The 9911-nt window shown below is 39.1% G+C and overlaps 1 long non-coding RNA gene across 2 annotated transcripts; it reads right to left on the bottom strand.

Moving 5' to 3' along the window:
* Positions 1-253: 253 nt before the first annotated feature.
* LOC120969962 (uncharacterized) lies at positions 254-1846 on the bottom strand. Of its 2 annotated transcripts, none has more exons than XR_005764640.3 (2): positions 747-1846; positions 254-572 (listed from the first exon to the last, which is right to left on the bottom strand). It is a non-coding gene; the product is annotated as an uncharacterized lncRNA (long non-coding RNA). The 2 variants fall into 2 exon arrangements; XR_005764641.2 differs by lacking the exon at positions 747-1846 and adding an exon at positions 704-741.
* Between the last annotated feature and the right edge of the window lie 8065 nt (positions 1847-9911).

Genomic DNA, 9911 nt, shown 5'->3' with positions numbered 1-9911 from the left:
GGACGCCCTCGGATGTGTAAAAACCGGATCGGCAACCGAACTGATGAGGCTGTTGGTTTAGGTTTTTAATTTTTAGCATCTCTGCTTAACATTTTTTGCCATAGTTTCGTTTGACCCAAAACTGCAGGTACTTTTGGTGCAGCAGGCTATCTTCTTTTTTTCCACTCGTGCGAAAAGCCAAGTGAGGGAATTTAGGAAATGATACAATCGTTCGCTCTAAATATTTCCCCGCCCAAACTGCAAAGGAAATTGCTTACTAAAACTTGCAGGTAATGCTCTTTATTATTTTCTCTTGTTATTTCATAGTTCTTCACTCAGACATCATATAATGAGCAGACATCACATTATTCCAGATAACAATATAATAATCCAATTTCATGGAAATGCAGAGGACGAGGACGAGGATGCCCCTGCCTCGTTTAAGCCAACTGGTGGAGGAACACAGCGGGCTTTGCATTCATCTCTCGTTTTGTAGCAAGCCAAACTCCCTGTGCAACAATAACATATACTTTTATCTGGATTGCAGGCTGGGATAGTGGTAAGCTTGAAGCACGCATAACGTACGGCATTGCCTACGAAATTAAGAGAAAGAGTTTGGATTTATTATCCATCAGTGTCCTTACTAGTTAAGGAATGAAACACAAAAATACAGTAAGATTTCCAAGGGACACGAGAGGAAAATTGTTGCTTATGTACCACTTACATTGTGGATGAGTAGCAAGGCATAAGAGAACAATGAGACTTACATTGTGGATGAGTAGCAAGGCATAAGAGAACAATGAGAGCTAATGCCTGGAGGCGCTTCGTGCACTTCTCCATTTAGATGTTGCTACAACTTCTGGTGCGTTTTTTTTTCTTTTAGGGATCTTCTGGTGTGCTTCGATTGTGCTTTCGCCGAAGTCACCGGATGCTTGGTTTGGTCCATATATAGAGGCAGAGACGTGTTTTCGCCAAAGTCACCGGATGCTTGGTATGGTCCATATATAGAGGCAGAGACAAACATATTAGAAGGAAATTAAACCAGGGTTAATTGGCAGGAAATTATTACGCCAGGTTAGTCATGCATGCATTCCTTCCAAAATTATCAGAGACAGGGGCGAACATATTTGGAAGTAAATTAAATCAGGGTTGATTGGCAGGAAAGTATTATGCTAGGTTAGTCATGTATACATACACATACCTTTCAAAGTTATTTTCTCATGCACTTTTTTGGTTGTAAATTTCTTTGTTTCTTTTGCAAGGAACAATTCATTCCCTAGCGTACAAGTAGTCTCCCAAAATATATACGAACATACTCCCTTGGTTCCAAAAAGTTTGTTTTAGATTTGTCTATACGGAGACATGTTTTAGTGTTAGATACATCTGTATTTAAATAAATCTAAGACAAGCTCTTTAGGACGGAGGTAATATCCAATTAGTTTTATTTCTTTCCACGATCCATTTAATATTTCATATGCTCATCCTTTCATTTTAAAAGCAGTGAAGTACAAATATAATCTATATCGAGCATTATCTTTGTGAGGTATTTTTTGTGAGATAAGGGTATGTATAATGTTACGTATACTCATTTATTCTCTGCATTAATTGTGCATTAAGCAGTGAAGTACAAATATAATCTATATCGAGTATTATCTTTGTGAAGTATTTTTTGTGAGATAAGGGTATGTATAATGTTACATATACTCATTTTTTTTCTGCATTAATTGTGCATTAAACAGTGAAGTACAAATATAATCTATATCAAGCATTATATTTGTGAAGTATATTTTTTGTGAGATCAGGGTATGTATAATGTTACATATACTCGTTTATTTTCTGCATTAATTTTGTCATGAATACCATCATTAATTACTCATTCATTGCATGCATAAAATATTATTCTTTATTTAAAAAATTGCATTTGCGTACTTTTTAGCCTTGGGACGCCACTCCACATGCATTGACTCCTAGAGATGACAATATTCTACAGGCAACCACCCAAATGCATTGTCTGCCAAGTGTTGTATACAATGGATATATGACACAATGCATTTGAACAATGCGGCATATTTGGAGCATGGTCTAACACGGTCATGTTTTTCCATAAGTGTCCATATAGAAATTTAACATTTAACAGTGTCCATATATAAAATGTGAGTACACTATCAATTCATAACATAAATGGTTGCCCTCTTAGAGGAGTTTAATACTCCATCCATCCACATAAACTTGATATAGCTCCATAATAATCTACTAGCACAAATGCCCGTGCGTTGCAACGGGATAAAAATAATAGGGATGCACATAACTGACTGTCATCGGCTTCCTCCTCCTTCTCTTCTCCGCCGCCCAAATTTCAGCTCCATTATCCCTCTCTTTTCTTTTTGTATGTATGATTAGAAGAAGAAAACCTTTTTTTTTTCATTTTTAATCAGGCTGACCCAACTCTCTTCATTTCTCTCCCCAGCCTTTCCCAATCCGGCCCAAGGCCCATATCTCCCCTCCTTGACCGTAGCGCCAGGGGAGAGCGTCTGCTCGATTCCCATCTTCCCCCGAGCGCCGTCAGGAGAGGGCAGCGCCCACTCTCGGCCCCCTCTCTCCCTCGATCCCCTCCTCCCATGGCGCCACCGGTCGGGAGAGAGCCGCGCCTCCCGATGGTCGCGCACCACCCGCCACTCGACCTCCATTCCAGTGAAGTTCAGCTGTCCCTCTCACTCTCACCCCCCTGTTTCTCTCCCTCGCCTCCGCTTCGTGTGCCCGCGACCCGAGCTTCGCGACCATGGCCGGCAGCCGAGCAGCCCCTGACAAGGGGCCTCCCGTCATCCTCGGCGCGCGCGCCCATCACCCCATCCTCATCATCAGGGCCGGGCCGGCAAAATTAGGGGCATTGTGCCAAACCCTAAAATAGGCCTACCACTAGAAGAAGAATGTCTGGCGAAGAGACGCACTGCGGCATAGGACCAAGTCGTCCTCCACCCGCAGGCTACAAGCGCCTTCACATAACACGGCTGTCAATCAAAGGCCTTTTTTTTGGTGATTTTAAAAACCGCCTTAAATAAGAAAATTGTGATGATTTCATCAAAATACCTCAAAAATATTTTATATTATTACAACAATCAGGGAAAAAATAATAAATAATTTTTATACTTGGGTATTTTTCATTAGCCGCAAATAATCGGAGCATAGCTCGAACAGAATGCTAGATATGGAGTTAAACATCTCCAAACACCAGCAGAAAGTGGCGTCTTTATATACTCGTGAGAGTATTTATATGGGATATTCCTTCAGGTGCTTTATAATGCTGATTATTGAAATGGTTGCGGTTCTATTTCACTAGCGCGAGGTCGTGGCTTCGATCATAGAAATCAGCGAACGACGCACGCCGGCCATGCCAGTAATCGAGGTTGATGTAATACACGCATGATCCTTTTTTTTAGTCCTGAGCGGTCAGGCCAGTTGCATCGATATGAACTAGCATATGTATTGTGCACTGAGCTGCTATAAAAAATCCGGGGCCCCTAAAAACCAGAGGCCCTGTGCGGCCGGCACTGATGCACATGTGGCTGGCCCGGGCCTGCTCATCTCCCCTCTGTTTCCCTCGCTGCACCGTCGCGCGCTTGTTAGCCATGGTGCCACACTATCTGGCAGGGCGCCCGCCAACAAGCTTCAGCACCAGCCCTCGGCCACCTCCACAGTCGCCCTCACCGTCGTGGTAAAACCACAAGCGTCGTCAAGTTCTTTTGGCAACTGAGCGCAAGCTTTGATTCATGATCTCTTTGCGACAATGTTTGGAATCCCTACTCAGATATCCCAGGAGACTGAAAAAAGTATATCCCTACTCGGCCAAGGTGGGACTATATTTAGTAGGAGTTGATATAACCGGCATTTAATTCTTCTGTGGGCCGTTTTTGTTGGTGGCTTAGTTGGGCCGCAGTCGTGCCTTTGTGATGGACGAACAAAATCAGAACGAATAGTAAAAACGTATTACGACGGTCTTTGACTTAAGTGCAGGGATATACAGATAGATTAGTACCACCTCGGATATATCCATTAGAAAAAACTGAAAGCGTAAATTCACGGGGAGAAGCGTATTGTGACGGTGAACCCGACAAAGTCAATCCGTGCTTTATTATTAGGAAGAGATACCTAATAATAATAAATGGGCTATTGTTTCTTGCGGTATGTCACGGAAATTACCCCCAAAGTTGCAAAATATTTCCCACCAATGCACCTATAAGTGATCAAAAAACATTTCACACAGGGGAATCCTCCGCCTGGGCCGGCCCATGCAGTAGGGACCTCCTTTTTTTTTAGAAACTGCAGTAGGGACCTCCTATACTACGCTCAGCATGCTGGGAGAAAAAGCAGCGCGCCCGTTTGGGCAGGCCCATGTCTGGCTGGCCTGTTTTTTAATTTTGTTTTATTTCCCCTTTTTCTTTTCCTTTTTCTTTTTGTCTAAATAATTTAGGACTTCAAGAAACCTCCTAAAATTTAAAAAATTGAGAATTTTGAAATAAATATTTATATAAATACAAAAATGTTTGTGGATTTAATTTTTTTGCGTTTTTATAAAAAAAAACGTTTTCTTATTCAGAAAATGTTCAAAATTTTGAAAATAAATTTTCGGGATATCAAAAAATGATCATGATTTTTTGAAAAGTTTGTGTATTAAAAAATATTAATGAAATTGAAAAAAAATTGGCCAATCAAAAAAATCTTCATGAATGGAAAAATATCCTAAAAATTCAAAAACTGTTCGTGAAATAATTTATTCATTCATGAAATGTTCGCAGATTCAAAAAATGATCATGCATTTTAAAAAATGTTCGTGCATTTAAAAAATTGTTCCACCAATTTCCAAAACAATATTCGTCCATTTTGGAAATGTTCGCCGATTAAAGAAAATTGTGTAAAAAATTGTTCACAAATTTTAGAAATTGTTTGCAAATAATATAATATGTTCGTGAATTCAAAAAATGTTCTTGATTTTAGTGAATATTCAAAAATTTGTCAGAGTGTTCATGAATTTAAAAAAAAATTCACGATTTCAAATATGTTGAAGAGTTTGAAAAAATGTTCATGATTTCACGAAATTGTGAGTGATAGTGTATCTTGGTGATGCAGCCAAACGTGATCATGGCTATTAGAGATTATGATTTTTCAAAAAATGATCATGCATTTTAAAAAATGTTCGTGCATTTAAAAAATTGTTCCACCAATTTCCAAAACAATATTCGTCCATTTTGGAAATGTTCGCCGATTAAAGAAAATTGTGTAAAAAATTGTTCACAAATTTTAGAAATTGTTTGCAAATAATATAATATGTTCGTGAATTCAAAAAATGTTCTTGATTTTAGTGAATATTCAAAAATTTGTCAGAGTGTTCATGAATTTTAAAAAAAATTCACGATTTCAAATATGTTCAAGAGTTTGAAAAAATGTTCATGATTTCACGAAATTGTGAGTGATAGTGTATCTTGGTGATGCAGCCAAACGTGATCATGGCTATTAGAGATTATGATTTTTCTTTCTCCCGTTGCAATGCACGGGCCCTTTTGCTTGTATATAAAAAGGCCCCCTCTTAATCTAATCACATGACTCATATTTCGGCCATTTGTTCTAATTCTTTGTTTATTATTCCTAAGGCCGCTTGTTGATATTCCTAGCAGTTTTCGAATGTATATAAGCTCGTGTACTTCAATGTAAGAAACCGAGGTGGGATTATTTGAATACAAATAGTCATGCGTCCTATGTCTTTTCTAGTACTAATTATAAAGCCCACTACTTTTAAATATGAACTTCTGCTAGGCTAGTTGGTTTCGGCAACTCTACGTCTGTATAGCAGGTCATGGGTTAGATTCCCTTTGCCATAATTATTTTTTCTGTGATTTTAGGTTGGCCCACTCGTGCATTGGTGGCCCATAGGAATAACTTTGGCAGCTAATTTAGATTTAGACCGGGACAAAAATTTCTGAGAATCCTTTATTAGTGCAGAATTTTAGTGCCAGCTCGGCCATCCATAATTTTAGTAGATTCTACGCGGTGGACAGGCCAAAAATTTAGAGAAGCACACCTCCTCTATTATTAGAGATATAGATGGAAAATATTTTCGTAGATGTTAAATTAATAATAAAAGGTTCTAATAATAGTTAGGAGGCTTTTATATTTAATTAAATATCACTGACGTTAAAAGGCCAAGTGATGGAAAGATATTGGGCTACTTCGGCCAAATAGGGGAGGCACGCCCTTAGCTTCTTAGAGAAGCCGAATTGGAGGGTAACTCCCCCTCCTTGGCTGGCCAAGGGGGGAGGAATCCTCCCCCCCTCATGGCGCATCCTCCCCTCTCCTACAACCTATATATACTAGAGATTTTGGCACTTTTGAATATACAAGTTTTGGAGGGTCCTTTAGTTCTCTAGTTCAAGTTGATCCAATTAGAGCTACACCTAGCTCCTCTAATACTCATAATTAGAAGCTCAGTGCGTGGTTATAATCTCCTCTCTCTAATTCTCCGGTGACGATTAGCTTTGCACAACGAAGCGCTGTCAGATCATGAAGACTGTATGCTTGCAATCTGTGGAGAGGTCGTGCTTTTGGTCTTCTGTTCCAGGGATCGTTCATTGATGGTTCGAGGGACTTCAAGCATGATAACCGACTTGTCTTCTTTCGCTGCAACTCGAAGTTGGTAACGATCGGATCCAAACCGTTATTGCATCTTCATAGTGTTCCTGGTTGATCGTAGGGCAATTTATTTTGTTTTCTACTACGTTTCCCAACAAAATGTACTACGATTTCTAAAGGAACTTATGGGAGTTTCAGTACATAGAAAATTTTCCTATATTGGTTGCGTGATTCATATGATTACAATGCATACATATTTGTCCTTTCGATTCATTTGTACTAGTTTCCATAGGAACATTTCCTTGCAATCGAACATCTTGTGAAGAATCCTACATTTTTTTCTAGAATATAATCAAACACCCATTTAAATCATGTAGGATTGAATATGACATGTCACTCTACTGTGTATTTTAGGAATCCTGCAATTTAAATATGCACGTAGTGTTCAAAACTTCATCTAGGCACTAATATGTTCTCTTCATTTGCAGATACAAAGAGGCCCGAAAGTGCAATTTTCTTGCTACAATATAACAATCACATTGAATGCCTTGATCTCTATATCACAAAAAATACTTTGAACGACTAACGAGGCACCAAAACGGAGATAAAATTCGCCATGTTTTCTGTTCTGAAAGCAAATGTGCTCAAGGTAATGAGGTTTACCGTAACTTTAGTGTGCAAATGATTGGTTTGGTAATCAACGTAGGTGTCTACAAATGAATGAAAAAGGCTCTGATTGGTTTGCTGTGGTAAGAACTCGGCATCTTCTCCCTCGCATGCCCCCGATAGCGGTGTTTTGGGCGTGCTTACTTATATGTCTCCAACGTATCTATAATTTTTTATTGTTGTATGCTATTATATTATCTGTTTTGGATGTTATATGCATTAATATGCTACATATTACCTATTTACCTAGAGCCCAGTGTCAGTTTTGCTTTTTCCTTGTTTTTGAGTTTTACAGAAAAAGAATATCAAACGGAGTCCAAGCGGAATAAAACTTTCGCAATGATTTTTCTTGGACCAAAAGACACCCAGATGACTTGGGGAGGAGGTCAGAAGACTCACGAGGAGTCCACAAGCCCTCAGGGCATGCCCTAAGGGGGGCTCCCCTGGCTTGTGGTCCCCTCGGGAGTTCCCCAACCCTAATAATTGCACTATAAATTCACAAATATTCCCCCAACATCAAAAGCGTCCACCAAAATACTTTTCCGCCGCCGCAAGCCTCTGTTCGCATGAAATCCCATCTTGGGGCCTTTTTCGATGATCTGCCAGAGGGGGATTCGATCACGGAGGGCCTCTACATCAACCTTGCTGCCCTTCCGATGATGCATGAGTAGTTTACCACAGACCTACGGGACCATAGCTAGTAGCTAGATGGCTTCTTCTCTCTCTTTGATCTTCAATACAATGTTCTCCTCGATGTTCTTGGAGATCCATTCGATATAATACTCTTTTGCGGTGCGTTTGTTGAGATCCGATGAATTGTGGATTTATGATCACATTATCTATGAATATTATTTGGGTCTTCTCTGCACTCTTTTATGCATGATTAAGATATCTTTGTATTTCTCTTCGAACTATCGGTTTGGTTTGGCCAACTAGATTGGTTTTTCTTGCAATGGGAGAGGTGCTTAGTTTTGGGTTCAATATTGCGGTGTGGTCACCCAATGATAAAAGGGGTAGCGAGACACGTATTGTATTGTTGCCATCAAGGATAAAAAGATGGGGTTTATAACATATTGCTTGAGTTTATCCCTCTACATCATGTCATCTTACTTAGCGTTACTCCGTTCTTATGAACTTAATACTCTAGATGCATGCTGGATAGTGGTCGGTGTGTGGAGTAATAGTAGTAGATGCAGGCAGGAGTTGGTCTACTTGTCACGGACGTGATGCCTATATTCATGACATTGCCTTAGATATCGTCATAACTTTGCGCTTTTCTATCAATTGCTCAACAGTAATTTGTTTAACCACCGTATGCTATCTTCAAGAGAGAAGCCTCTAGTGAAACCTATGGCCATTGGGTCTATTTCCATCATATACTTTTAGATCTACAAACCAAAAAACTCAAAAAATACTTTGCTGCAATTTATTTATATTTAGTTTAGTTTGCTCTTTCATTTATCTTTTATACCTATCTCTTTTAGATCTCACTCTTGTTGGTGACCGTGAAGGGATTGACAACCCCTTTTTCGCGTTCTGTGCAAGTGTTTGTTAGTTTGTGAAGGTGCATAGATTGAAGACTTTCTTGTGCCTCCTACTGGATTGATACCTTGGTTCTTAACTGAGGGAAATACTTATCTCTACTTTGCTGTATCACCCTTTCCTCTTCAAGGGAAAAATCAACACAAGTTCAAGAAGTAGCAGGAAGACTTTCTCACGCCGTTGCTGGTGAGGTTCTACATCAAGCCTACCAAGTACCCATCACAAACTCTCATCTCTTGCATTACATTATTTTACATTTGCCTCTCGTTTTCCTCTCCCCCACTTCTAAAACGTTTTCAGAAAAATACAAAAATATTTGCCTTTTTATTCGCCCTTCTTTCATTCGTCTTTTCGTTTGCTTTTTGTTTGCTTGTGTGCTAGATCACTTGTTTTGCTATCATGGCTAGTCCTCCTACCATTGCTAGTACCCTGAAAGTGAGGTTCTCAATTTTAAACAAAGGGAGGGAGAAAATTTAAAAGATGCTTGGTATAGAATTTGCAATGCTCAAAATAGATCTACTCGTAAGCAATCTACTACTGTTCACCTCCGTTATTTTTATGTGGGTGTTACTACTTGGTACAGATATGTGCTAGATACCATTACTGGGGGTAATTTCTTGGGAAGCCATACTTTGGATGCTTATAATGCTATGATAGATTTGGTAGGATCACCTCCACTCATGGTTAATGAAACAATTTTAACTTTGGAACATGTGATGCAAAGGCTTGATATTATTGAGAACAAAATTTCTATCATAGAGCTTATTGAAAATTTGGATAAAAAGATCCATAATCACATCACTGAAACTGGATCAAAGGTAGGAATCACGTTAAAGAATCTAAAGGAAAAATAACCTATAGTTAATGAGAAAATAGATCACGATTCTACTAGAATTGATAAGTTAGAAGACATTATTACCAATTCGGGTTCCGCTTTTGCCGCTGTTAAAACTACTCCAAAATTTCCTTCTGCTAAGGCTACTAAATTTATTTATGTTCCTAAAAATAAGGGTGAATCATCTAGTAAGGAAACGAAGATCTTAAGATGATAAGTATTTACCCCAGCTTTGTCAATATCATTAAGGAACCAATTGCTAGAAGTG

This window comes from Aegilops tauschii, chromosome 7, assembly GCF_002575655.3.
Source record: "Aegilops tauschii subsp. strangulata cultivar AL8/78 chromosome 7, Aet v6.0, whole genome shotgun sequence".
Classification (NCBI taxonomy): Eukaryota; Viridiplantae; Streptophyta; class Magnoliopsida; order Poales; family Poaceae; genus Aegilops; species Aegilops tauschii.
Note: the sequence above shows the minus strand (reverse complement) of the source record. Positions and strands in the feature narration are given on the sequence as shown.